The sequence below is a fragment of the Ornithorhynchus anatinus genome, chromosome 4 (genome assembly GCF_004115215.2).
Source record: "Ornithorhynchus anatinus isolate Pmale09 chromosome 4, mOrnAna1.pri.v4, whole genome shotgun sequence".
In the NCBI taxonomy this organism is placed as follows: Eukaryota; Metazoa; Chordata; class Mammalia; order Monotremata; family Ornithorhynchidae; genus Ornithorhynchus; species Ornithorhynchus anatinus.
In genome coordinates this window covers 37,331,470-37,357,230 of record NC_041731.1, presented here as the reverse complement: position 1 = coordinate 37,357,230, position 25,761 = coordinate 37,331,470, and the positions used below count along the sequence as shown (strand labels likewise).

At 47.9% G+C, this 25,761-nt stretch overlaps 1 protein-coding gene across 4 annotated transcripts in view; it reads left to right on the top strand.

Moving 5' to 3' along the window:
* Nucleotides 1-25,761, top strand: part of FAM163B (family with sequence similarity 163 member B) — a 60,697-nt gene that overhangs the window by 20,080 nt on the left and 14,856 nt on the right. For 2 of the 4 annotated variants that reach the window (XM_029062070.2, XM_029062074.2), the window contains exon 2: nt 6,435-6,553. The exons of 1 other annotated variant lie outside the window; for it this stretch is intronic. The gene's annotated coding sequence lies outside the window, so the exon portion shown is untranslated. Of the gene's footprint in view, nt 1-6,434; nt 6,554-21,968; nt 22,111-25,761 lie in introns of those variants that run through there. One more of the 4 variants, XM_029062073.2, reaches the window with a different exon arrangement.

The following is a 25,761-nucleotide window of genomic DNA, read 5'->3' as shown; positions in this document are numbered from 1 at the left end:
GCCGCAAACTCTGGGATTCTCTAGAAAGGAGGACAGAATTGCAGAAGAGGAGGTTCAGTCTTAAGTCTCCTTCAGGCTGGTCTGTTTAAGAACTGCTCAATAGCTGATGAGAATCAACGTGATCTAGAGGCTCCAATGGCCCTCGTTCAATTCTTGTGATCTGCTACTCTCTCTGTGTGACCTCCGGAAAGTTGTGGAGCATTTCTGGATCTCCGTATAATTATCAGTAAAGTAAAAATGATGGTTTTGGCCCTCTCTACCCCAAGAGGATGTTGGGAGATGCCTGAGGCTACTCAGAAGAAGATGCCCCAGAAATCTAAAGTGCTATTTTTTCCAACAAATGTCTTAGCATGCCTGGGGCCCAGTTTTTGTTTTGTTTTGTTTGTTTATTTAACGGTATTTGTTAAATGCTTATGATGCACTAGTTATTATACTAAGCACTGGGGTAGATAAAGCTAACCAGGTTGGACATAGTCCATGTCCTACATTCATTCATTCATTCATTCATTCAGTTGAATTTATTGAGCACTTACTGAGTGCAGAGCACTGTACTAAGCACTTGGAAAGTACCAAATGGGGCTCACAATCATAATCTCCATTTTACAGGTGAGATAACTGAGGCACAGAGAAGTTAAGTGACTTGCCCAAAGTCACACAGCAGACAAGATACAATATCGCCAAGATCCGCCCTTTCCTCTCCACCCAAATGGCTACCTTACTGCTACAGGCTCTCGTTATATCCCGGCTAGACTACTGTGTCAGCCTTCTCTCTGATCTCCCTTTCTCCTCTCTCGCCCCGCTCCACTCTGTTCTTCACTCCGCTGCCCGGCTCATCTTCCTGCAAAAAAGCTCTGGGCATGTAACTCCCCTTCTTAAACACCTCCAGTGGTTGCCTATCAACCTCCACCTCAAACAAAAACTCCTCACTCTAGACTTCGAGGCTCTACATCACCTTGCCCCTTCCTACCTCTCCTCCCTTCTCTCTTTCCACCGCCCACCCCGCACGCTCCGCTCCTCCGCCGCCCACCTCCTCGCCGTCCCTCGGTCTCGCCCGTCCCGCCGTCGACCCCCGGGCCGCGTCCTCCCGCGGTCCCGGAACGCCCTCCCTCCTCACCTCCGCCAAACTGATTCTCTTCCCCTCTTCGAAACCCTACTTAAAACTCACCTCCTCCGAGAGGCCTTCCCAGACCGAGCTCCCCTTCTCCCTCTACTCCCTCTACCGCCCCCCTTCACCTCTCCGCAGCTTAACCCTCTTTTCCCCCCATCTCCCTCTGCTCCTCCCCCTCTCCCTTCCCCTCCCCTTGGCACTGTACTCGTCTGCTCAACTGTATATATTTTCATTACCCTATTTATTTTGTTAATGAGATGTTCATCGCCTTGATTCTATTTAGTCGCCATTGTTTTTACGAGATGTTCTTCCCCTCGACTCTATTTATCGCCATCGTTCTCGTCCGTCCGTCTCCCCCGATTAGACCGTAAGCCCGTCCAACGGCAGGGACTGTATCTGTTGCCGACTTGTTCATTCCAAGCTCTTAGTACAGTGCTCTGCACATAGTAAGCGCTCAATAAATAGTATTGAATGAATGAATGAATGACAAGTGACAGCTGACATTAGAACTCAGGTCCTTCTGACTCTCAGGCCCGTGCTCTATCCACTAAGCCATATTGCTTCTCCCAGGGGTGTCTCTGCTCCATACTCAGTGTTAAGGTTTGTGTCATTTCCATATTGGGAATGCAGCTCGAGGTGCTCGAAATGAGAAAGGAACCTCTAGACTGTGAGCAGGGAAGAAGTCTACCAAGTCTGTTATATTGTACCCTCCAAAGTGCTTAGTATAGTGTTCTGTGTGTAGTAAGCACTCAGTAAATACCATGGATAGATTGATTGATTGATTTCACAGAGGCTTTATATTGGTTTCCAACCAGGCTCCAAATCCCCCTTAGGAGGACTGTTGATCATACTGCTCTTGAGGACCTCGACCAGGGAATCAGACTGGAGTGGAACCATCAATGTTTTGGGCAGGGACGATCCAATCAACCAACTGATCAGTGGTATTTATTTAGTGCTTACTCTGTACAGAGCCCTGTACTAAGAGTTTGGGAGCTTAAAACAGAATTAAAAGACACTTTCCCTGCCCATAACAAGCTTACAGTCTAGAGAGGGAGACAGATATTAATATGAACAAATAAGTAATTTATAATATATAATTTAACGATATGTACAAAGGTGCTGTAGGTTTAGGGGTGGGGTGAATATCAAATGTCCAAAGATCACAGAACCAAGTGCATAGACAATGCAGAAGGGAAAGCGAGGCGGGGAAAAAAGGGCTTAATCTGGGGCTTAATCTTGGAGTAGATGTGACCGTAATAAGACTTTGAATTTGGAGAGAGTAGTACTCTGGAATATCTGGAGGGGGAGGGAGTTCCAGGCTATGGGGAGGAGGTGAGAAAGCGGTCGGCAGAGAGAAAGATGAGATAGGGACACAGTGAGTACTTTGGTGCTAGAGGAGCGGAGTGTGAGGGCTGAGCCGTAGCAGGAGATCAGCGGAAGGTTCAGCAGCAGGACAAAAAGAGGAAAATGGACCCTGGGTGTGGATGGGTTCTAATCCTTGAATTAGATACCAGGCCTGAGAGTAATCCAAGCCATCAAATGGATGTGCTCATCTGATGCTGGTCACTCATTCTGGGGTCCTGCAGAAGTTTTAGACAAGGAAATGTTCTCACCATTCTGAGACTGAGGAATGGAATATTTGCTCCTCATCCTGAGCCCAGGAAAAGAATCTATTTCTTTTTTATCATTACAACGGATGGTATTTGTTAAGCAATGTGTCAGACAATGTTCTTAGTGCTGAGGTACAAGCTAATCAGGTTGGACACTGTTCATGTCCCACATGGGGCTCTCAGTTTTAGTCTCCATTTTATAGATGAGGTAACTGAGGCATAGAGAAGTTAAGTGACTAGTCCAAGATCAAATAGCAAACAAGGAGTAGAGTCAAGATTAGAATCCAGGTTCTTCTGACTCCCAGACCTTGTTCTATCCAGCATGGTATAGTGGATAGAGCACAGTCCTGGGAGTCAGAAGGTCATGGGTTCTAATCCCAGCTCTGCCACTTGCCTGCTGTGTGGCCTTGGGCAGTTTACTTAACTCCTCTGTGCCTCGGTTACCTCATCTGTGAAATGGAGACTGAGACTATGAGCCCCATGTGGGATGGGGACTGTGTCCAACTTGATTTGCTGTATCCAGCCCAGCGCTTAGTATAGTGCCTGGTACATAGTAAGCACTTAACAAATACCATTGTTATTATTATTATTATCCACTAGGCAACACTGCTTTTTCTCTAAATTTCATCCCTAAAAGACCTGACAAACTAATGTTAGGTCACTGAATAGATGGAGGAGAGCAGAGAGCCTCTGTGGAATTTGACTTTTAAAAAACGGCGAAGGCAACTTCCTCATCAAATAGATCTTTCATTATTAAGAACGTGAGCAGTGCGGTGACTAAATCAGAACAGTGGTCCATCGACTCCAATCAATCAATCAGTGGTATTTATTGAGCACTTCCTGTGTGCAAACCACTGAACTAATCAATCAGTCCTATTTATTGAGAGTTTACCGTGTGCAGGGCACTGTACTAAGCTTTTGAGAGAGTGTGCTATAACAGAAACCCGAATTCTATCTCCAACTTAGTTCCAAACAGGATAAGGCAGTACAACTGTAAGTGTTGCCCTCCTGGACCTGCCAACATCAGGGGCCTTTTAAAAACCCCTAACTGCTCTCTCAGATAAACCTCCCTAGACCTTTCACTCATGACTGTATTCATGGGTCCGAGATGTTAGCTAGTACATCTAGGCTAACATTTCGGCTAGCAAATAGAACAGGAACCACCTTTGCCCTTCAGGGGTTTACTGTCTAAAACAAACCATGAACAGAGAATTGTATAACAAACAGAAAGATACCATAATGACAAGTCCCAGGTTCAGAGTTAAATAAACATTTTCACCATCTCTTGCGAACAGATATCTCCATGCCTTCGCAATGAGTCCCATAACTATAGCCCTTTATTGGCATTAGCTGATTTATCTAATCCATTGGCTCCCAGGAGGGTTTTGGACTAATGAACAAGCTTGATCTCTTGGGGGCTCCTGCTGTTAATTACACAGCATTTGGTGCTGACAGGACTCTGCCAAATCTCACAACTCACTCTGGTGGCTTTGTTCAATCACCCCGTTTATCTCCCCGCATCCTCCCTGCAGAGGAGATTAAATGATTCCATTCTCACAGAGGCGAGGGATATGGTCCTCCAGATTGGAAGGAGAAAAACTCAGCTCTTCTATGACTGCCGAGCCAAGAAAGATGGCTCAAAGAGAGTCCAGCCAGACTTTGTTACTATAATTTGACCACTCATTTCCTGGCAGTCCAGAAGGGTGGCCAGAGCTACAGTCTTCTAAGCAACCTGTCTCAAAGAGGAGAACTTGAAAAATAGTCTGCAATCTGAATTTAGGAAGCCAGGTTTGGATCCTGGAAGGCACCAGCCTCTCCGGCTGCTCCCCAGGGAAAGCAGATTCACAAGGAGAGCAACAGCACCAGCAGTGACAGCTAATTAGTTCACCAGGATTGTGTACTGAGACTAAGGCATGGGAGCCACAGATACCTAGAGCTCGCAGTCCAAGACTGTGGTGGTTATCTAAAAGTCTGGTCACTTCCGGTCATTCCTGTCTAAACTGTCTTGGTTCGACTTCCTTGACAAGAACCTCATCCCTTCATTCATTCATTCAATCATATTTATCGAGTGCTGACTGTGTTCCGAGCATCATACTAAGCTCTTGGGAGAGTAAAATAGAACAGTAAAAAAACGCAATCCATTGCCACCATTAAATTCCTGTTCCCTGTATCAGAAGAATACCAATCAATGCCATATATCTTCCAGTTTCCACGGAGTCCTCCTTGACCTACCACCAACTCTCAATTATTCTCTATAATAGAGGGGAGACGTGGTAAAGAGATCACAGGGCAGTGGATAATACAAAGCAGACAAGGCAGTTATGCAGCTGGGTATCTGTCTGGGGATTGAGAGAAAGTGATCCTTGGTCAATGGAGCCAGTAAAGAGCCTCTCTCGTGGACTGTAGAATGGTAAAAGTAGAAGGAAAGGCAGGTAAACGGCCAGTGAGCGCTTAGATTCAGCCACTGATAGTCCACAAGATGGATAATCAAGGGTTGGTTGTACTGTAGGAGTATTTTCAGAGCAGGGAAATCAGCGGTGGGTTTCCAACTTTCTCTGTCCTTTTGCTGCCTTTTGCTCTACTCCTTGATTTCTAGTGTTCTCATTCTTCTATCCCTGTCACTGCTAAGCTGAGTTCCAATCTTCCCTGAAGCCCCAGAGAGAAAAAAAAAAAACATGTCCTGTTGATTCTCTGTTGGGGACCTGAGTTAGAGAGCCTTCCCCCACCCAAGCCTCCAACTCCAGAGTCATTAAGGGGGACCAGCAGAAAGAGCAACATTTGCCACTCTTCCAGGAAAACTCTTCCTCCCTGGGATGGTCCGTGTTGCTCCTCCCTGGAGTTTGGCAGAGGTCTGAGGGAAAGGATTTCACCTGGGACATGTAATAATAATAATAGTATTTTGTAAGTGCTTATTGTGTGTTAGGCACTGTATTAAGCACTGGAGTAGAGGCAAGAGTAGATGCAAGCAAATCGGGTTGGACACCATCCCTGTCCCAATGAGGCTCACTGTCTCAATCCCCATTTTTCAGATGAGGTAACTGAGGGTCGGAGAAGTGAAGTGACTTGCCCAACATCACACAGCAGACAGGTGGCAGAGTTGGGATTAGAACCCGGGTCCTCTGACTCCCAGCCCCCTGCTCTATCCACTACGCAATGCTGCTTCTCGTGCAATTTCTACACCTAGTCTCCCCAACCAAGAACGTTCCCTCCACCAAGTGAATGGGGCCGCTCTGACAGGTAGCCATGACGTGATTCTTTTTTCCTGCCTCCTGAATTCATTCCCCACTTCAGGAATCGAGCAGCGGTTTATCTGTGATGGGCGAGAGCCGGTGCCAAGCAGCTCCCATCCCTCCCTCCCATGCCAGCATGTCAGGCTGTCATCCTTGCCAGTTGAGCTGCGCTGCATGCCAAATGGAGTAGGCACATCTCCTTTCACCTAGGGCTTTGGGCTTCAAGGATGTGCTTGGAGCATTTGCCCGTGGTGCCAGAACCTTTCTCCAGAGCTCATGCCATCTGACTGAGACGGCAGAATTGATAGGAGCTGCGACACTGGAGGAAAAAGGGACATTTTTCCGGCCCCACACTGAAATCCGGCTGCTGGGAACCTGGGGTGGCTGACTAGACTTTCTTCCCCTCCATCCCAAGACCCAGGAGGCACGACCCTGGGTCTGCAGGGTGATGAAGATGCCCCAGACGAGCTGGTGATCTCTTTCCAGGTCCAGTTTCAGCAAAGTCGGTCCTGCTCTCCCGCTTTCCGGAAAGCCGTGTCCCTGGGACCCTCTGTGGCTTGGGAAGCTTCAGGCCCGGGAAGGGCAGTGGAGCGAATCTTCCTGAGGTAAGTGCAGCTTTGGTTGGGAGCTCAGAGTCCCTGGGCCAAACCCAGAAAAGGGATGGGCTGGAACGCTGCCTCATCGCTTCCCATCTGCCTCCACTCTCTATCCGCACGAATGTTTCTGCTCTACTGATGTGAGGTCTCTTCCACAGGCATCATCATTAATTAATTCATTCGTTGGATCATATTTACTGAGCGCTTACTGTGTGCAAAGTACTGAACTAGGCACTTGAGAGAGTACAATATAGAAGCAGAATGGCTTAATGGAAAGAGCCAGGGTTTGGGAGTCAGAGGTCGTGGATTCTAATCCCGGCTCCACCACTTATCAGCTGTGTGACTTTGGGCAAGTCACTTAACTTATCTGTGTCTCAGTTACCTCATCTGTAAAATGGGGATTAAGACTGTGAGTCACACGTGGGACAACCTGATCACTTTGTATCTACCCCAGTGATTAGAACAGTGCTTGGCACATAGTAGGTGCTTAACAAATGTCATCATTATTAGTACAATATAACAACAGACACATTCTCCGGCCAACATCAGCTTACAGTGGGCGTTCACAGAGCACTAGAGGCTTGGAAACATGCAAAAATATTTAAAGTGAGATCCCTTTCCATGAAGTGCTTGCTGTCCAATAGGGAAGGCAATAGACATAAATTTCAAGATAGACCATACTTAGGAATACGAGACAGCGTATAATCAATCAGTCAATCAGTGGCATTTATTGATTTCTTACTGTTTTCAGAGCACTGTACTAAGCGCTTGGGAGAGTACAACAGAGGTGCTAGGCATGTGGCCTGCCCACAACAAGTTTTCAATCTAGAGGAAGAGACTGACATTAACATAAATAATTTTTAGGTATGTACACAGGTGTCGTGGGGGTTGAGGGTAGGGTAAATGCCAAATGCCCAAAGGGCACAGATCTAAGTGCATGGGCGATATAGAAGGGAGAGGGAACCAGGGAAAGGAGGGCTTAAGAGGGGAAGGCCTCTTGGAGGAGAAGTGACCTTATCCAGAAAATAACAGATAAATACATAAGTACTGAGGTGAGAAGTGGGATAATGAGCACAGGAAAGCAGAGAGATTAATCAAGGAAAGTCCCCCAGAGGAGAAGGTATCTTTTGGTCCAGGTTTTACAGAAAGGGGAGTTTAGCAAATCTGAGAAGGGAGAGCGTTCCAGGCAGCGGGAAAGGAGTGAGTGATGGAGGCAGAGGCAGGAGACAAGACAACGAGAGAGTGGAAGGCCAGGGGCAGTTCCCAGGCCCCTCTAGGGGCTCTGTCTCCCTGAAGAGGTCATCAGCCTTCCAACAGGTTTCCGACTAAAGACGGATGCATCTCCCGCACTTCCGGACTTACTCTCCCAAGCACCCAGTAAGTACTCAATAAAAATGGTTGATCGATTAGACTGTTCTTCCCTGCCCGCCTCCACCCATGGCTGGAGACTCTGGAGATCTTTAGAAAGAGCTGTAAAGCTTTTTCCTATGGACAGGGGTCTTCTGAACGTTTTTTAATGGTATATGTTAAGTGCTTTTTACGTGCCAGGTACTGTACTAAGCAATGGGGTGAATATCAGCTAATCAGGTTGGAGACAGTTCCTGTACCATATGAGACTTAAGATCTTAATCCCCATTTTACAGAAGAGGAAACTGAAATACAGAAAAGTGAAGTGATTTGCCCAAGGTCACACAGAAGACAAGTGGCAGAGCCAGAATTAGGACCCAGATCCTTCTGACTCTCTGGCCCATGTTCTATCCGCTAGGCCACGCTGCTTCTCAGACTGCTGGACTTGTGACCTCTGCTGAGGTACCGGTTGTGGGAAGGATTGTAGCTTACACCATGAAGCATAAACTCTGTCTCACCTCTGCTTCAAATCTAGCCAAAGGTCTTCCAGGCTCCTCCAAGACACCCACTGAAAGGACATGAGGAGCAACAGCTGCCATCTTTGGGAAGCCAGAGATAACATTATTGTTAATGAGACAACCTTGAAGGACTCCCACAGTTAGGGGGTGGGAGGCAGAGGAGGAGCCCGCGAAGGAGGCTGAGAATGAGCAGCCAGAGAGATAGGAAGAGAACCGGGAGAAGACACTGTCGGTGTCCCAGACCAATATGTGGCTGGTATAGCCTAATATTCATAATCATAATAATTGTAGTATTTGTTAAGTGCTTGCTAACTGCTGAGGTAGATACAAGATACCAGGTCCTAATCAATCAATCCAACACATTCGCTGTGTGCAAAACATTCCACGGAGCACTTGGGAGAGTACAGCGTAATAGAGCTGATAAACACATTCCCTCTCTACAACAAGTGTAGAGGGGGAGACCGACATTAATATAAATAAATTATAGTTATGTACATAAGTGCTGTGAGGCCGAGGGAGAGGGGAATAAAAGGTCCAGGTGCGAGAGTGACACAGAAGGTAGTGGGAGAAGAGGAAACGAAGGCCTAGTTGAGAAAGGCCTCTTGAAGGACATGTGCCTTTGCAAGGTTTTCAAGGTGGGGAGAGCGATCGCCTGTCAGATATGAGGAGGGAGCGCATTCCAGGCCAGAGGCAGGACATGGGCAAGAGGTCAGCAGAGAGATAAACAAGATTGAGGTACAGTGAGAAGGTTAACAGTGGAGGAGCAAAGTGTGTGGGCTGGTTTGAAGTAGAATAGCAAGGTGAGGTAGGAGGGGGCAAGGTGATTTAGTGCCTTAAAGCCAAGGGTAAGGAGTTTCTGTTTGATGAGAAGGAGTATGGACAACCACCGGATGTTCTTGATGAGTGGGGAAACATAGGCTGGATGTTTTTACAGTAAAATGAAATGGCCAGTAAAGTGAAATATGAACTGGATTCGAAGAAGGTCAGCAAGGAAGCTAATGCAGTGATCAAGGTGGGATAGGATAAGTGCTCGGATTAATGTAGTAGCAATAATAATAATAATAATGTTGGTATTTGTTAAGCGCTTACTATGTGCAGAGCACTGTTCTAAGCGCTGGGGTAGACACAGGGTCATCAGGTTGTCCCACAGTCTTAATCCCCATTTTACAGATGAGGTCACTGAGGCACAGGGAAGTGAAGTGACTTGCCCACAGTCACACAGCTGACAAGTGGCAGAGCTGGGATTCGGACTCATGACCTCTGACTCCAAAGCCCGGGCTCTTTCCACTGCGCCACGCTGCTTCTCAGAGAGGGCAGATTTTAGTGATGTTGTCAAGGTTGAACCAACAGGATTTAACAACAGATTGAATAAGTGGGTTGAAAGAAAGGGGGTTCAAGGATAATGTCAAGATCACAGGCTTGTGAGACAGGAAGGATAGTGATGCTGTCTACAGTGATGGGAAAGGCAGGTGTAGGTAGGAAGAGAAGGAGCTTTGTTTCGGACATGTTAAGTTTGAGGTGTTAGCGGGACATCAAAGTAGAGATGTTCTGAAGCCAGGAGGAAACGCCAATCTGCAGAGGAGAGAGATCAGGGCTGGAGATACAGATTTGGGGATCATCCACATAGAGATAGAAGTTGAAGTCATGGGTGTGAATGAGTTATCCAAGGGAGTGGGTGTAGATGGAGAATAGAAGCGGGCCAAGAACTGAACCTTGAGGGACTCCCACAGTTAGTGGGTGAGAGGCAGAGGAGGAGCCTGAGAAAGAGACAGAGAATGAGCGGCCAGAAAGAGGAGGAGAACCAGGAGAGAACAGTGTCAGTGAAGCCAAGGTTAGATAATGTTTCCAGGAAAAGATGGGTGGTCACCTTGCCGAAGGCAGCTGGGAGGTCCAGGAGGATTAGGACAGAGTAGAGGCCATTGGATTTGGCAAGAAGGAGATCATTTGTGACCTTTGAGAGGGCAGTTTCTGTGAAGTGAAGGAATCAGAAGCCATATTACTGGGAGTCAAGGAGAGAGATGGAGGAGAGGAATGGGAGACAGCGAGTGTAGACAACTTGCTCAAAGGGTTTGGAGAGAAATGGTAGTAGGAAGATGGGACTATACCTGGAGGGTACGGTGGGATCGAGGGAGGGGTTTTTTAGAATAGGGGAAACATGAGCATGTTTGAAAGCAGTGGGGAAAAACCCGTTGGAGAGCGAACAGTTGAAATGGCCGTGAGGGGGCTGACATACCTTCCACATCACGGGTGTGGAAAGATGGTCCCTTGCCAAACTGTGGTATTTGTTAGCCATGAAGCCTGGTTGCATCTCTCCTCTTGGAGGCTCAATCTTCCCACAGTCTCTGCTCCAAAACCTTTTCTGATTGCTGTACACCAGGTTAATCTGTCATCTGCTTAGAGAAGCAGCGTGGCTCAGTGGAAAGAGCCCAGGCTCGGGAGTCAGAGGTCATGGGTTCGACTCCCGGCTCTGCCACTTGTCAGCTGTGTGACTGTGGGCAAGTCACTTCACTTCTCTGTGCCTCAGTGACCTCATCTGTAAAATGGGGATTAACTGTGAGCCTCACGTGGGACAACCTGATGACTCTGTAATAATAATAATAATAATGTTGGTATTTGTTAAGCGCTTACTATGTGCAGAGCACTGTTCTAAGCGCTGGGGTAAACCCAGGGGAATCAGGTCGTCCCACGTGGGGCTCACAGTCTTAATCCCCATTTTCCAGATGAGGGAACTGAGGCACAGAGAAGTGAAGTGGCTTGCCCACAGTCACACAGCTGACAAGTGGCAGAGCTGGGATTCGAACTCATGAGCCCTGACTCCAAAGCCCGTGCTCTTTCCACTGCGCCACGCTGCTTCTCATAAGCACGCTGCTGTATCTTCCCCAGCGCTTAGAACAGTGCTCTGCACATAGTAAGCGCTTAACAAATACCAACATCTGCTCTTGTCTCCCAACCATCTGTCCCTAGGACACATCATCTGAGGTTTTGCCTCTTTGTATCTTTAAAGTATTCCTTCTTTCCACCCCGTGGATGATTCACTCACCCCCCAAATCACTACAGAGCTGTTGTTTGGGTATCCCGTTGATGGCTATTCCCCTTCCACGTGAGATATGGCGTGACGAGCATCGCTTTGAGGCTGGCAATCTGACTGCGTCCCAGTACCGCCAGGTGGTGATTCTGCCTTCCTACCCGATGTTAAATATTGCACATTTGTGGAACTTCTCTAGAAGCCAAATTCACATCTTTGGTAAGAACAGGTCTTAAAACCATAAAGACAGCTGAATGCCTTAATGGCACTTTATTCCTATGGCCTGAATTCTGGGGCCACGTTGGTTTGGTTTCTTCTGTCAGCCTCCCAAAAGTCATACTGATAATAATGTTGGTATTTGTTAAGCGCTTACTACGTGCAGAGCACTGTTCTAAGCGCTGGGGTAGACACAGGGGAATCAGGTCGTCCCACGTGGGGCTCACAGTCTTCATCCCCATTTTACAGATGAGGGAACTGAGGCCCAGAGAAGTGAAGTGACTCGCCCACAGTCACACAGCTGACAAGCGGCAGAGCCGGGATTCGAACTCATGACCTCTGACTCCAAAGCCCGTGCTCTTTCCACTGAGCCACGCTGCTTCTTCTAGCACGTGGCCTTAATATTATGCGAGAAAATAAGGTAGTATTAGAAGCACAAAGCCATGCTGAGCTCACTAGCGTGGCTTGAGATTAGATGGCACACTTGTACTGCTCTGACTCAAAGGAATTATGGATAATGAATGCACATTTTAGTAAAATAGATGACATCGCATAGTGTTATTACTCCCATTTTAAGATTCCTGGTTTGTCACCCACTGCATGACTCACACACACTGACTGGAGTCTTCTGATGAAGGAAAGCTTCTCCCCGCCATCCACCCCATCAGCCCGAAGAAAGAATTAAATCAGCTTTCTTGTCTGTCAGAGTTGTAAATCAATGAGTTAAGCTCACAGAGGAGCCAGTGTGTTCTCCATCCCTAGGTTGAGCTTTCAAAAAAAGAGTTTTAGCACCTGTGGTCCAGGTGGCTAATAAGAAACTCCAGATTTTTCCTGGTTCCCAACCTGTGGCTGGGGATTGTATGAGTGCCTGCCCCTTTGGGATGGGCTGAGTTCGAGCTCCCCTCCAGGCAGTTGGAGTCCATCTTTTTTTTTTTTGAAGCAGCGTGGCTCAGTGGAAAGAGCCCGGGCTTGGGAGTCCGAGGTCATGAGTTCGAATCCCTGCTCTGCCACTTGTCAGCTGTGTGACTGTGGGCAAGTCACTTCACTTCTCTGTGCCTCAGTTACCTCATCTGTAAAATGGGGATTAACTGTGAGCCTCACGTGGGACGACCTGATTCCCCTGTATCTCCCCCAGAGCTTAGAACAGTGCTCGGCACATAGTAAGCGCTTAACAAATACCAACATTATTAATTCTGGTTCCACCACATGACTGCTGCGTGACCTTGAGCAAGTCACTTAACTTCTCTCCCCTCAGTTACGTCATCCATAAAGTGGAGATTAAGAGTGTGAGCCCCATATGGAACAAGGATTTTGTCCAACCTGATTAATTTGTATCTACCTCAGAACCTAGAACAGTGTTTGGCACATAGTAAACACTAAACAAGTACCATAATTATTATTATTATTACCCCTCTGTGAGTCTGAAGCCAGCAGGGTTCTGAGAGTCTTGAGGGCAGTAGCTTCAGTAGCTTCATTCAGTAGCTTCTGGGACTCAGCAAGGAGTCTAGAGGCAGCCTTGATACACGAAACACTGTTCTGTAAGACACGCACACATTCAATCAATCAAACAATCAGTCATTTTTCTGGAGTGCTTTCTGTGTGCAGAGCACTGTACTAAGTGCTTGGGAGAGTACAATTTAACAGAGTTGGTATGAGAAGCAGCATGGCCTAGTGGCAAGAACATGAGTTTGGGAGTCAGAGGACGTGGGTTAAGCGCTTACTTAGGTGCAGAGCACTGTTCTAAGCTCTGGGGTAGAAACAGGGTAATCAGATTGTCCCACGTGGGGCTCACGTTTCTTAATCCCCATTTGACAGATGAGGGAACTGAGGCCCAGAGAAGTGAAGTGACTTGCCCACAGTCACACAGCTGACAAGTGGCAGAGCGGAATTCGAACCCATGACCTCTGACTCCCAAGCCCGGGGTCTTTCCACCGAGCCACGCTGAGGCCGAGGGTGGGGTGAATACAAAGTAGAAAATCTCCCCCGATTAGACTGTAAGCCCGTCAATGGGCAGGGACCGTCTCTATCTGTTGCCGATTTGTCCATTCCAAGCACCTAGTACGATGCTCTGCACATAGCAAGCGCTCAATAAATACTATTGAATGAATGAATTGCCATTCACCAAACATTGCCGTACACCACAATGAAGTCGTCAAATCTCCCACCCTCCTACACTTTTCTACCCAGAAAAATCCCTTTGAGCCCCACAAGTGCCTGCTTACCCCTCAGTGCAAGCATGGGGCAGAATTTCAGGGAAAATCACAATGAAAAGCAAAGTGAGCATGCAGAAAGTTCCTTTCCCCTTTGACTAACCCATTCCATGGCCCAGTTGACGCAGCAGAAGGAGTTTCCTCCTTGAAAGTATGGCAGAGTCAGAGTGAACTGGCGGCGTCTAAATTTACCTCCTATTGGCAGCAAAGCACTGGGTCTGCCCCCGCCCTTCATCCTCATACACGCTTTCTTCCAGCTTTGAAAGTCTTGAAATTCTTGGAAGAGGAGAGAGGAAATACAACGCTAAAGGCGAGTGACCCAGAGGAATTTACAAAGGCAGTCGGGCCCACTGGACACCCAAATAGCAGGGCTTTCTACCTCACTAGCTGCGACTTCACTTAGGTTTTCAAGTCCCTTCTCTGTAGTAATCACCATAGTAACAGCAGCAGCAGCAGTAGTAGCAGCAGCTGAATTTACGGAGGTGTAACGCACTGTGCTAAACACTTAGGAAGTTCAACCGGCACTGTGACCTAGCCCCTGTCAGGGCCGATCTATAAATAGGTTTTTAGAGATGAGTGGTGCGTTTCTGTATCAGGGCTCTCTGAAGCCTTGTCTTCCCCGCTCCGGTCTCCTGACGCGAATATCGACGGTTCAGAACCGGTCTTGGGAACAGACACCTCTATGGCGGGAGGAAGGCCCAGAAACATCATTTCCCTAGTCATCTTCCATGTGGGATGGCTTGATTGTTTCTCTTTTTATAAAGGAATCGCAGCCTATTTGCTCTTTTAATTCCTCGCCCGGAGATGCCAATATTATTCCTCTGCTTTGCTGAATAATTTATCACCTAAATGCATATAAATTGCCTTTTAAAAACTAGCAGGCAAACCCTATCCGTAAGAGGAGACTAACAGATTGTTTGCTTTGGGGGAGTAAATTAACCCTTTCAGCTCACTAGAATGTCATTTGGAACAAGAATAGGTAGACACTGTCCCTGCCCTAACAGTGGAGAGAAGAGAGACACAGGTGAGATGAGCATCAATATATGGGCTCATAGTAACGATGACGAATCGAAGAGGGAGGCTTGGGTTACGGATTGTGCTGGTGAATTGGAGGAAGGGAAAGGGGTTAATTCGGGAAGACTCCCTGGAGGAGGAGGAGGGGGGAAAAGAGGAGGAAAAGGAAGAGGAGGAGGAGTTGGTAGCTTTTCCACTGGGACATATGTCCATATGAACAAGCCCAATTGTTCATTTCTGAAGCAGACAGTGGGTGGAGGACTCAAAACAAATCTGCAATCCATAAGGTGAAGATAACATGACTAGGGAAAGAGTTATTTGGGCAGGATGGGGGTGGAGGCCTACTTGAAGGAATAAACCAAGTTTTCTTTCAATATGACCACAAGGTCACCAGTGTCTTTTGTCTGTAATAATGTGACGGGCAAGGTGAACCGACATCAATCAATCCACGGTATTCTTTGAGTGCTTACCATGTGCAGAGCACTGTTTTAAGTGCTTAGGAGAATACTCTTTTGTGCAGATTTTTCGTGGGGAGAACCATGTTCTCTGGCAAGTGCCCTGTAGACCATCAACTGGTTGAAAGCTTCTACACTGTCATACCACTCTGCAAACCCAGCAGTTCAGCAGTTAGTCACCAACCAGGTAATAATAATAATGATTATTATTATTATTGTTATGCGCTTACAATGTGCCAGGCACCGGACTAAGCACTGAGGTGGATACGAGCAAATTGGGTTAGATACAGTCCCTGTTCCACCTGGGGCTCACAGTCTCAATCCCCATTTTACAGTTGAGGTCACTGAGGCACAGAGAAGTAAAGTGGCTTGCCCAGGGTCACACAGCAGACAAGTGAGCAGCAGCGTGGCTCCGTGGAAAGAACCTGGGCTTGGGAGTCAGAGGTCATGGGTTCTAATCCAGTATCCACCGCTTGTCAGCAGTGTGACCTTGGGCAAGTCAATTAACTTCTCTGTGCCTCAGCTACCTCATCCGTAAAATGGGGATGAAGACGATGAGCCCTACGCGGGACAACCTGATTACGTTGTATCTACCTCAGAGCTTAGAACAGTGCTTGGCACATAGTAAGCGCCTAACAAATACAAACATTATTATTATTAAGTGGCAGAGTGAGAATTAGAACCCACGACATTCTGATTCCCAGGCCGGCACTCTATACACAATGCCACACTATGTCAATATCTAGAAATATTATAGTATAAACTGTTTACTTATATTAATGTCTGTCTTCCTTCTAGACCCTAAGCTCGCTGGGGGCAGGGAAAGTGTCTCCCAACTCTGTTATACTGTTCGCTCCCTAGCTCTTATTCCAGTGATCTGCACCCAGTAAGCACTCAAGAAATACTATCGATTGTTTGAATCCTCTTCCTGAGGCCCTTACAACCTGGACCAGTCACCCGTGAGGACTGCGGCAGGGGATGGGACATGATCGACTCCCAGAAGGCTGTGTTGGGAAATCACCCTCCCCCACTTTCAGGGAAGGCATTGAGTTCAGAATACCCGAAGAAGTGCTGGAGGGTTTCTTTCTCCAACCCTCAGGGGTGGCCTAGCTTGAGAAAATTCCCTCGGTTTTATTTTGGGAGGCGGGTATCTCTGGAGTTGACCTTTGCATGGAGCAGTTTTTAAATAGCGCTACAAGCCGGCAGATTGTGGCACTGAAAGCCGTCTCCCCTCCCCAGCTGGCCCTGAGCCTTGAGCACCTCAATGGTGGCTTTCACACTCCCCTTTCTCGTTAGCCCGGCAATCCCCAGCAGCAGTAGGGGAGGGAGGGCTGCAATCCTGGCACAAAGCCAAGCATGATCTTGAGAGACTTCCCCCCTTTTTTCCTCCCCCTTAGTCTTTCCAAGATGATACAGTCAGTCTGGGCAGCCAGCAGAGATCTGGAGGAGTGCTAGTTTGTTGGGGCAGATTGGGAGAAAGTGTACCCCACCTGCGCGATGACACTGTCAGATGGTTAATTCCGTGCTAGCGAGCTCCTGCCGCGATGAAGCAGGGGACTGGGGTCTCAGGGGTTCTAAGTTCTAGTCCTGGATAACTCTGATAACTCTGATAGCCCCGGGAAACGCAAGGGCTCCCTCTCAGTGGCTCTGTTTCTACCCTGGTTAGACGGAGGGGGTCTCACCTGCCTACCTTGGAGAAGCTCAACAGACTCCATTAACAGACCTGAATAATGAGCCCAGGGGCCGGGGAAGCGGTATGGCCTAGTGGAAAGAGCATGGGACCGGGAGGAGTAAGAGGACCTGGGTTCTAATTGCGACCCTCTAAATTGCTTGCTGTGTGACTTTGAGTAAGTCACTTGACTTCTCTGTGCCTCAGTTCCTCAAATTTGGAGATTCAATACATGTTCTCCCTCCTACTTAGACTGTGAGCCCCAGGCGGCACAGGAACTATGTCCGACCTAATTAACCTGTAGCTACCCCAGCATTTAGAACGGTGTTTAACACACTTAACAGATATCATTTTAAAAACAATATGTTGCGGCCAGACCAGTGCCACCGGCGGGGGCAATGTTGGAGATGATGCCAGCATTGTGCTCTAACCTAATACCGGATCAGCCCTTGTCATTCGTGCTGTCTTGAACCCAGAACTGTCTGGGATTTTCCTCTGTCCTCCCCGTGAATGCCTGCAGTCTGGGATGGTTTTCTGGAAACACGTGCCAGTGTGGGACCCAGTCGCCCCATCAGTTTCGACGCCACTGTTCAGCTCAGTTTTCACTCTCCAATGGAAAGTGGCTCGCTAATGTTTTTTGGAGTTGGAGAGGTCTTGCTCGGGGGAGGAGTGAACATCAAGAATCTTATACACCGCTTGAGGTCAGGGTCTGTGTTATTTGGTTCTGTTGAACTCTCCCACGCGCTTGTACCGTACTCTACAGACTGCAGGTGCTCAATAAATACTACTGACTGATTGATTCAACTATCACCTAGGTTCTGGCAGTGGAAATAAGGGGTTCAGGAGAGGATGCTCTTATCCCAGGCTGAAGGGGGCGGCAATTCTTGCGGTTGGTTCGTTCCTCCTATTCCCTTGCAAAAAGTCCTTCTTTGTGACAGAGAAATCAGACAAGAGAAAGAGATGTCCTTCCTCAACTTTCTTCCCTCCTAACTTTCCCATTTCTATCAGGAATACCATGAGAAGCAGCGTGGCCTAATGGATAGAGCTCGGGACCTGAGACTCAGAAGGACCTGGGTTCTAATTCCTTCTCTGCCACTTGTCTGCCTAATTTCTATTTGCCACAAGTTCCCTCATCTGTAAAATGGGGATAAAGACTGTGAGCCTTGTGTGGGCCATGGACTATGTCCAAATTAATTAGCTCGTATCCATCCCAGAGCTTAGAACAGTGCCTGACACCTAGTAAATGCCTAACAAATACCATTAAAAAAAGGAACACCAGCATCTTCCCTACCCCCAAAAGTTGATCTTCGCTTTCCTCTGTAACTTCTCTCTGTCATTTATCTCCCACATTCAGTGTGGCTCTAAATTTTCCCGATTCTTCCCTAGAATGTAAGCTCCTTGAGGACAGGAAACATGTCTACCAAATCCTTTGGATTATGCTCTCCCAAGTTCATGATACAATGCTCTGCACACAGTAAATGTTCAATTCATTCAGTCATGTTTACTGAGCACTTACTGTGTGCAGAGCACTGTACTAAGTGCTTGGAAAGTACAATTTGGCAACAAGTAGAGAGAATTCCTGCTCAATCAATACCATTGACTGATTGATTGATTTTCTGATCTCCCTGCTAGTCCTCCCTGTCTCCAGCCTCTTTAGAGAACTACGTGTTCATCTTCTTAAACTGCCATTCAATACCCTTCACTCCACTCCTCAAAAACCTCCAAAGACTCCCCATTTTGTCTCACATGAAAAAAGCTTTCCAACCTTTTACCTCAAAGATCTCCACTATCTCCCTTTGACTTATCCACTCCCTTCTGCCGCTTCAATTCAGTTCACACTCTTTTGCTCCAGACAAGCAGACCTTCTAACTGAGCCCTATTCACAACTCTCCAATTCTCACCCATGGTCACACCTTTCCCTCTGCATGGAATTCCCTCCTCTGCAAAGCTGACAAACCACAACCCTCCCCCCCCCACTTCAAAGCCCTTCTAGAAAGGCTAAATCACACCTTCCGGAGCTTGCTTCCCTATCAGCCACTTTGGCACACATGCATATAACTATTTATTCGTTACTAATGCACTGAATTATTCATTAGATTACCAGATTTGGTTTTCTCATTTGCAGCTTTGCTCATACTCTCATACCTATTGTGTTTTGGCAATTCTGTGTCAGTTTGTCTTTTTCGCCAGATTTTCCTTGAGGAAGGAAATCTCATCATTCACCTCTATTGTATGTTCTGAAGCTCCCCATATACAGTAAGAACTCAATACATGCCGTGGACCGTGACAATAATGAAAAGATGACTTCTCAAGTGCTTAGTACAATGCTCTGCACATACTACATCCCTTGACTCTATTTACTGCCATTGTTCTCGTCCGTCCGTCACCCCCGATTAGACTGAAAGCCCTCAAACGGCAGGGACCGTCTCTATCCGTTGCCGACTTGTTCATTCCAAGCGCTTAGTACAGTGCTCTGCACATAGTAAGCGCTCAATAAATACTATTGAGTTGAACGAATGAATGAAAAAATACCACTGATTGATTCTCAGCTAGGGAAGAGTTGTAAACAAAGTCCCCTATGAAAATTTCAGAGTACGATTCTACACTGGGTGGCTGGATCTGAAAAGTACAACACAAAACACACACACACACTTACCCTCCCCACTTCCAGGTCCCTTCTCTTCTATCACCTCTGATCACCTAAGCACCTTGGTCAGGAAACACTGATTCTTAGGTAACTTCTGAGACTGTCTTTGTAATAATAATGGATTTATTAAGCACTTACTATATGAGCTAAACACAGTACTAAGCAATGGGGTAGATAAAGGATAATCAAATATGATACAGACCCTGTCCCACATAGGGTTTGCAGTCTAAAGCTGGGGGGTGAACAGGCACTGAATCCCCATTTTACAGATGGGGAACTGAAGCACAGAGAAGTGAAGGGACTTTCCCAAGGTCACATAACAGACAAGTGACAGAGCTAGGATTAGAGCCCATGGCTTCTGACTTCCAGGCCTGTGCTCTTTCCACTAGACCCCGCTGCTTCTCTCTGTAAGGAAAGGAGGTTGTTTCAGATCCTGATCGGGTACCCACACTTCCTTCTCCCAACACTTTGACCCCGTTTCCAGGGTGGACTTCCAGGGCAAGATTGATAGACTTGCCCAGTGGCTTCAGGATCCCAGCTCAAGGGCACTGAGGAAGGCCCAGAGGAAGGGGGCCAGGGGACAGCTGCACCTCAGAGTGTATCCAGGCCTCGACTAGCTAAGAGGCCATGGGAATGGGGTATCCTGTGGGGCCAGGGACCCAGTGGGGCATATCTGTGGTTCAAATACAGGAGAGACACCCGGAGGGCAACCTAAACTAGGCAGTGAGCATCTCCTTTGCAGTAGTGAAAGCTGGAACCTAAATAACCATCCACCCAAATCCCAATCCCATCCCCACTGTGAGCTGATTCTCTTATCCTAGTTAGCAGCAGCAACAACAGGACAGAACCCCCTTGGTGTCATTCGCTTGGGTTCTCCTGCCTCCCCCTCTCTGCCCACGCCCTCCTGGCCGCACCGTCCGGCTTGCGGGCAGTTCTTCCGCCTCTTCCCTGCCTGATCACCGGGCTCCAGCCTTCCTCCCCCACAACAGGCGCCTTCCCGGCTCCTCAGCCGCCTCCGCGCAGGACTGGGGTGCTGCACCTGCATAACTGGTGCCTAAAAATAACCCCGGGCCCAGCCGAAAAGCCTGAAGGAAAACACAGTGATTAAGACATAAACAGAGAGGCAGAAGCACCCAGGTCCGGTAAAAGGCTTTCATTATCCACTGTCAGGATGGGCGGGAAGCTCCCACCTCCCCCTAACTGGACATCACATCACAGGACCCTCAGGAGGAGTGATCCAGTGGTACAAGAAACATTCGGCAAGTAGAGCTTTTCCCCCCTACTTCTGTCATCACCCTCTGGACTACTGGGGAAATTCCTTCTTTTGAGGGAGGAAGAAGTGGCCTTCTCTCAACTGACCCCTGCCGACCCGTCCCCAACAGGTCGACTGGTGAGGGGGCAGAAGTCTACCCAGAGACCCCGGCTTAATTATAATAATAATAATATTGATACTTGTGATATCTGTTAAGTGCTTACTCCACGCCAAACACTATGTTTGGGATAGATACCAGACAATCAGCTCAGACAGTCCCAGGCTCAACTGGGGCTCACAGTCTAAGTGCGAGGAAGAACAGGTATTGAATCCCCATTTTACAGAAGAGGAAACTGAGGCACAGAGAAATGGTGTGACTCGCCCAAGGTCACCCAGCAGGCAAGTGGTGGTCAGTTGCAGCAGCTTCAGGGGCCCATCCCGATACCCCAAAGTTTCTCTCTTCTCACCCTCCTAATGGTTCCAAATGTGAGAAGTTCTATCCCAGATGACAGAGGTCCCTGAGGAAGTGAACGTTGGTCCTCAGCCCCACAGCTCTTATGTATATATCATTATACTCTACTATTTCTCCTATCTGTAATTTACTGTAATGCTTATCTCTTCCTATATACTGGAAGCTCCTTGTGGGCAGGGTTCATGTCTATCAAACTTTATTTATTGCCCATTTTTTAGTATTTGTTAAGCGCTTATTATGTGCCTGGCACTGTACTAAGCACTGAGATAAATACAAGCCAATCGGGTTGGACACAGCCCTTGTCCTACTTAGGGCTCACAGTCTTTATCATCAATTTGCAGAGAAGTGAAGTGATTTGCCCAAGGTCACAGCAGAGAAGTAGAGGAGGCAGGATTAGAACACAGGTCCTCTGACTTCCAGGCCTTTGCTCTATCCGTCTGAACCATGCCATACTTCCCCAAGTGCTTAATACAGCAGGAGAATTTGGAACAGGTGGTGACAAGAATTGGGTGAAGGGGGAGGAGACATGAAACACATTTCCCAGCTGAGTAGAATTTTTCCATCCCAGTGAATTTAGAAAAGATTTTCAAGGCTGCTTGGGACACTGCTCCTCTTTCCTTTCCAGCAGAAGGAGGCTCTAGAATAGATATATATTATTTCATCAAACCCCACAGATAACTAAACTAAATGCCCACGGTCAAGTCCTCGGCAGTTCCCGGTCTACAGTCAGCATTCAAAAAGGTCAGTGGAATGGGCTTTTTGGTTAGGGAAGAGGGTCTTTCCCAACACTCAGCTCTGAGCCCAGGAGGGGCAAGAAAGCATGTTTTTGATGTCCCTACACGGTGAGAGACCTGTAAGAATCCTTTGGAGATTTGCTGGAACTAAGCCATTGTCCTGGTGGCTACAGAGAAAGAGTAAGTGAGCTGGTTCCATGAAGGTGGTGGTAAATTAGCCCAGAAGGCAGCCTAGAAGCTTAGCAAGCTGCAGTAGCTTGGGGTTTGTAGGGAAGCAGCCTGGACTAGTGAAAAATAATACAGGCTTGGGAGACAGAGGACCTGGGTTCTAATTCTGGCTCCGGCGCACGTCGGCTTTGTGACTTTGGGCCAGTCACTTGACTTCTCTGTGTTTCCTCGTTTGCGTAATGGACGGTCAGTAGCGGCTCAGTAGAAAGAGCCCGGGCTTGGGAGTCAGAGGTCGTGGGTTTGAATCCCGGATCTGCCACTTGTCAGCTGTGTGACTGTGGGCAAGTCACTTAACTTCTCTGTGCCTCAGTTACCTCATCTGTAAAGTGGGGATTAACTGTGAGCCTCACATGAGACGACCTGATTACCCTGCATCTACCCCAGTGCTTAGAACGGTGCTCTGCACATAGTAAACGCTTAAATACCAACATTTATTATTATTCGTACCTGTACCAGTACCTGTTCTTCCTCTTAGACTATGGGCCCTATGTAGGACCTGACGACCTCGTACCTACCCCAGAGCTTAGTACGTGCTCGACACGTAGTAAGCACTTAACCGATACCAACATTATTATTATTCAGTACCTGTTCTTCCTCTTAGACTATGGGCCCTATGCAGGACCTGACGACCTCGTATCTACCCCAGAGCTTAGTACGTGCTCGACACGTAGTAAGCACTTAACCGATACCAACATTATTATTATTCAGTACCTGTTCTTCCTCTTAGACTATGGGCCCTATGTAGGACCTGACGACCTCGTATCTACCCCAGAGCTCAGTACGTGCTCGACACGTAGTAAGCACTTAACCGATACCAACATTATTATTATTCAGTACCTGTTCTTCCTCTTAGACTATGGGCCCTATGTAGGGCCTGACGATCTCGTACCTACCCCAGAGCTCAGTATGTGCTCGCCACGTAGTAAGCACTTAACAAATACCAATCAGTACCTGTTCTTCCTCTTAGACTATGGGCCCTAGGTAGGACCTGACGACCTCGTATCTACCCCAGAGCTTAGTACGTGCTCGCCACGTAGTAAGCACTAAACCGATACCACTGTTATTACTATTAGTAGAAGTAGTACTAATATTCGTTATTATTTTCACACTTGTCATGTACCCGAGTGAAAGTGGAGTGGAAATGGGGTCACAGCTGGACGAGGCAGCTCGTTGCTGGGAGAAATGGCCAGCAGAGGGAGAGTATGAGCCCAGTTTGGGGACCTTGGTGGATACTGGTGGAGCTGTCCCTAAACACCCGAAAAAACCGTCACAAGGACTAAGGCAGAGTTGCCAACCACTCCCCTTTAGGGGATGAGGACGGAGTGGAGAGCTGTCGGTTGCTTTTAAGCTCACTGATTTTCAAAGGGTGTGGGAACAGCACTGGGCAAACATCTTTCAATCATAATGAAGAGAAGCAGCGTGGCGCAGTGGAAAGAGCCCGGGCTTTGGAGTCAGGGCTCATGAGTTCGAATCCCAGCTCTGCCACTTGTCGGCTGGGTGACTGTGGGCGAGTCACTTCACTTCTCTGTGCCTCGGTGACCTCATCTGTAAAATGGGGATGAAGACTGTGAGCCCCACGTGGGACGACCTGATTCCCCTGTCTACCCCAGCGCTTAGAACAGTGCTCTGCACATAGTAAGCGCTTAACAAATACCAACATTATTATTATTATAATGAGCGCTTACTATGTGCAAAGCACTTGAGAGGAAACAATATAACAATAAACGGACGCATTCCCTGCCCACAATAAGCTTACAGTCTACAGGGGGAGGCAAATGATAAATTATACACACGGACATCTGCAGTGACAGCAGAGAAGTGTTTAGAATGGAAAGGTGGAGTGGCTTGGAGGCAGGAGGATGGACCAGATGACCCCAAAGGTCCGGTGTCTGTGACTTCTGGGAGACTCGTTCTCTCCGATGGGAGTATTGAGGCTGCCCAATGGTAGCTCAGATTCAGGATGAAGGAAGTCTACCCCTAAATGTCAGCAGGGGTGCATTCGGGGAGGCTGCCTTCTCACCTTCCAAGCTGCTTCAGGCTGGCCCGGAAGCAGCGCTATATCTGTGTCCTTCCTACCCGAGCTCGTTGTGAGCAGGGAACGCATCTGTTTGTTGTTATACTCTCCCAAGAGCTCAGTACAGAGCTCTGCACACAGTAAGCGCTCAATAAATACAACCGAATGGTCGAATAAATCAGCTTCACGAGTCCCGAAAGAGCAGGGGACTCGGGAAAGCTTGACTTTCCATTTCCCCAGCTGAATTTTCAGGGTAGCTGTTCATGGAGTCGGAGAGGCGTGCATGGACTTGACCGATTGCCATGACCTGTGAGCTTTGCCACCCGATCTGTCCCAGCTTTGGGCTGTCCACTTCCTTCGGGCTTCTCAGGTTGAGAGCTGCTGAGGGTCAGCACAAAGCCAGGAGGGCTGTTGCCCCTCCTTGGAAATCTGTAGGCAGCAGTCAGTTCCCATCCAGCACAGCAGTCGGTGAAACTTGGGCAGCTTCCCTCGATCTATATTTGCTTTTCAATTTAGCAAAACTCTTCCCCCGGGACACTTCCTCTTCCTCACGGCTCCCGTGGGAAGGCCTGCCTTCTGCCTGGGCTTGTCCGGAAGCAGGGGACTCAATAGGCATGCAGGTTTGGACCGGTCCCAGAATGGGTGATTTGGAGACCCAGTTCTGTGAATGATCACCACCCCTGCCCTGGCAATCCTCCTCTGGCCGCCCACTGCCTGGCAGGTGCCCTCTGTTTGGTTTGGTTGGGAAGCAATGTGGCCTGGTGAAAAGAGCATGGTCTTGGGAGTCAGAGGATGTGAGTTCTAATGCCGGATTCACCACGTGTCTGCTGTATGACCTTGGGCAAGTCACTTCAAATCTCTGTGCCTCAGTTCCCTCCTCTATAAAATGGGGATTAAGACCGTGAGCCGCAAGTGGGCCAGGGACTGTGTCCAATCCGATTAAATGTATCTACCTCGGCACTTCTTAAAAGAGTGCTTGGCACAAAATAAGCTCTTTACAAATACCAAAGTCGTCATTATTATTATTATTATTGTTGTTCTGCACCACTTTCAGGTCTGATCCCCACCTCTTCACTCCTTAAGGCTGCTGGGTCTGTACTGACCCCACCAGACCTCTTCTCAGGCCTGCACGCAACTAGATAATGAACCAGTGGCAAGCTGGTCACTCTCAAGAGGCTGAGGTCTTCCCCGGGGGCCAGGGCAGCCAGAGAACATGAAGCTTTCTCTTAGCCCTGTGGTCTTAGGAGGTCCAGAATGTAGCCTGGGTGGGCAGCACCCCTGGGTTCCCTCCCAGGGTGGGTGCAGACTTTGTTGGTGTAACTCTGTTTATTTTGTTAATGAGGTGTACGTCCCCTTGACTCTATTTATTACGATTTAGTTGTCTTGTTTTTGTCCGTCTCCCCTGATTAGATTGTA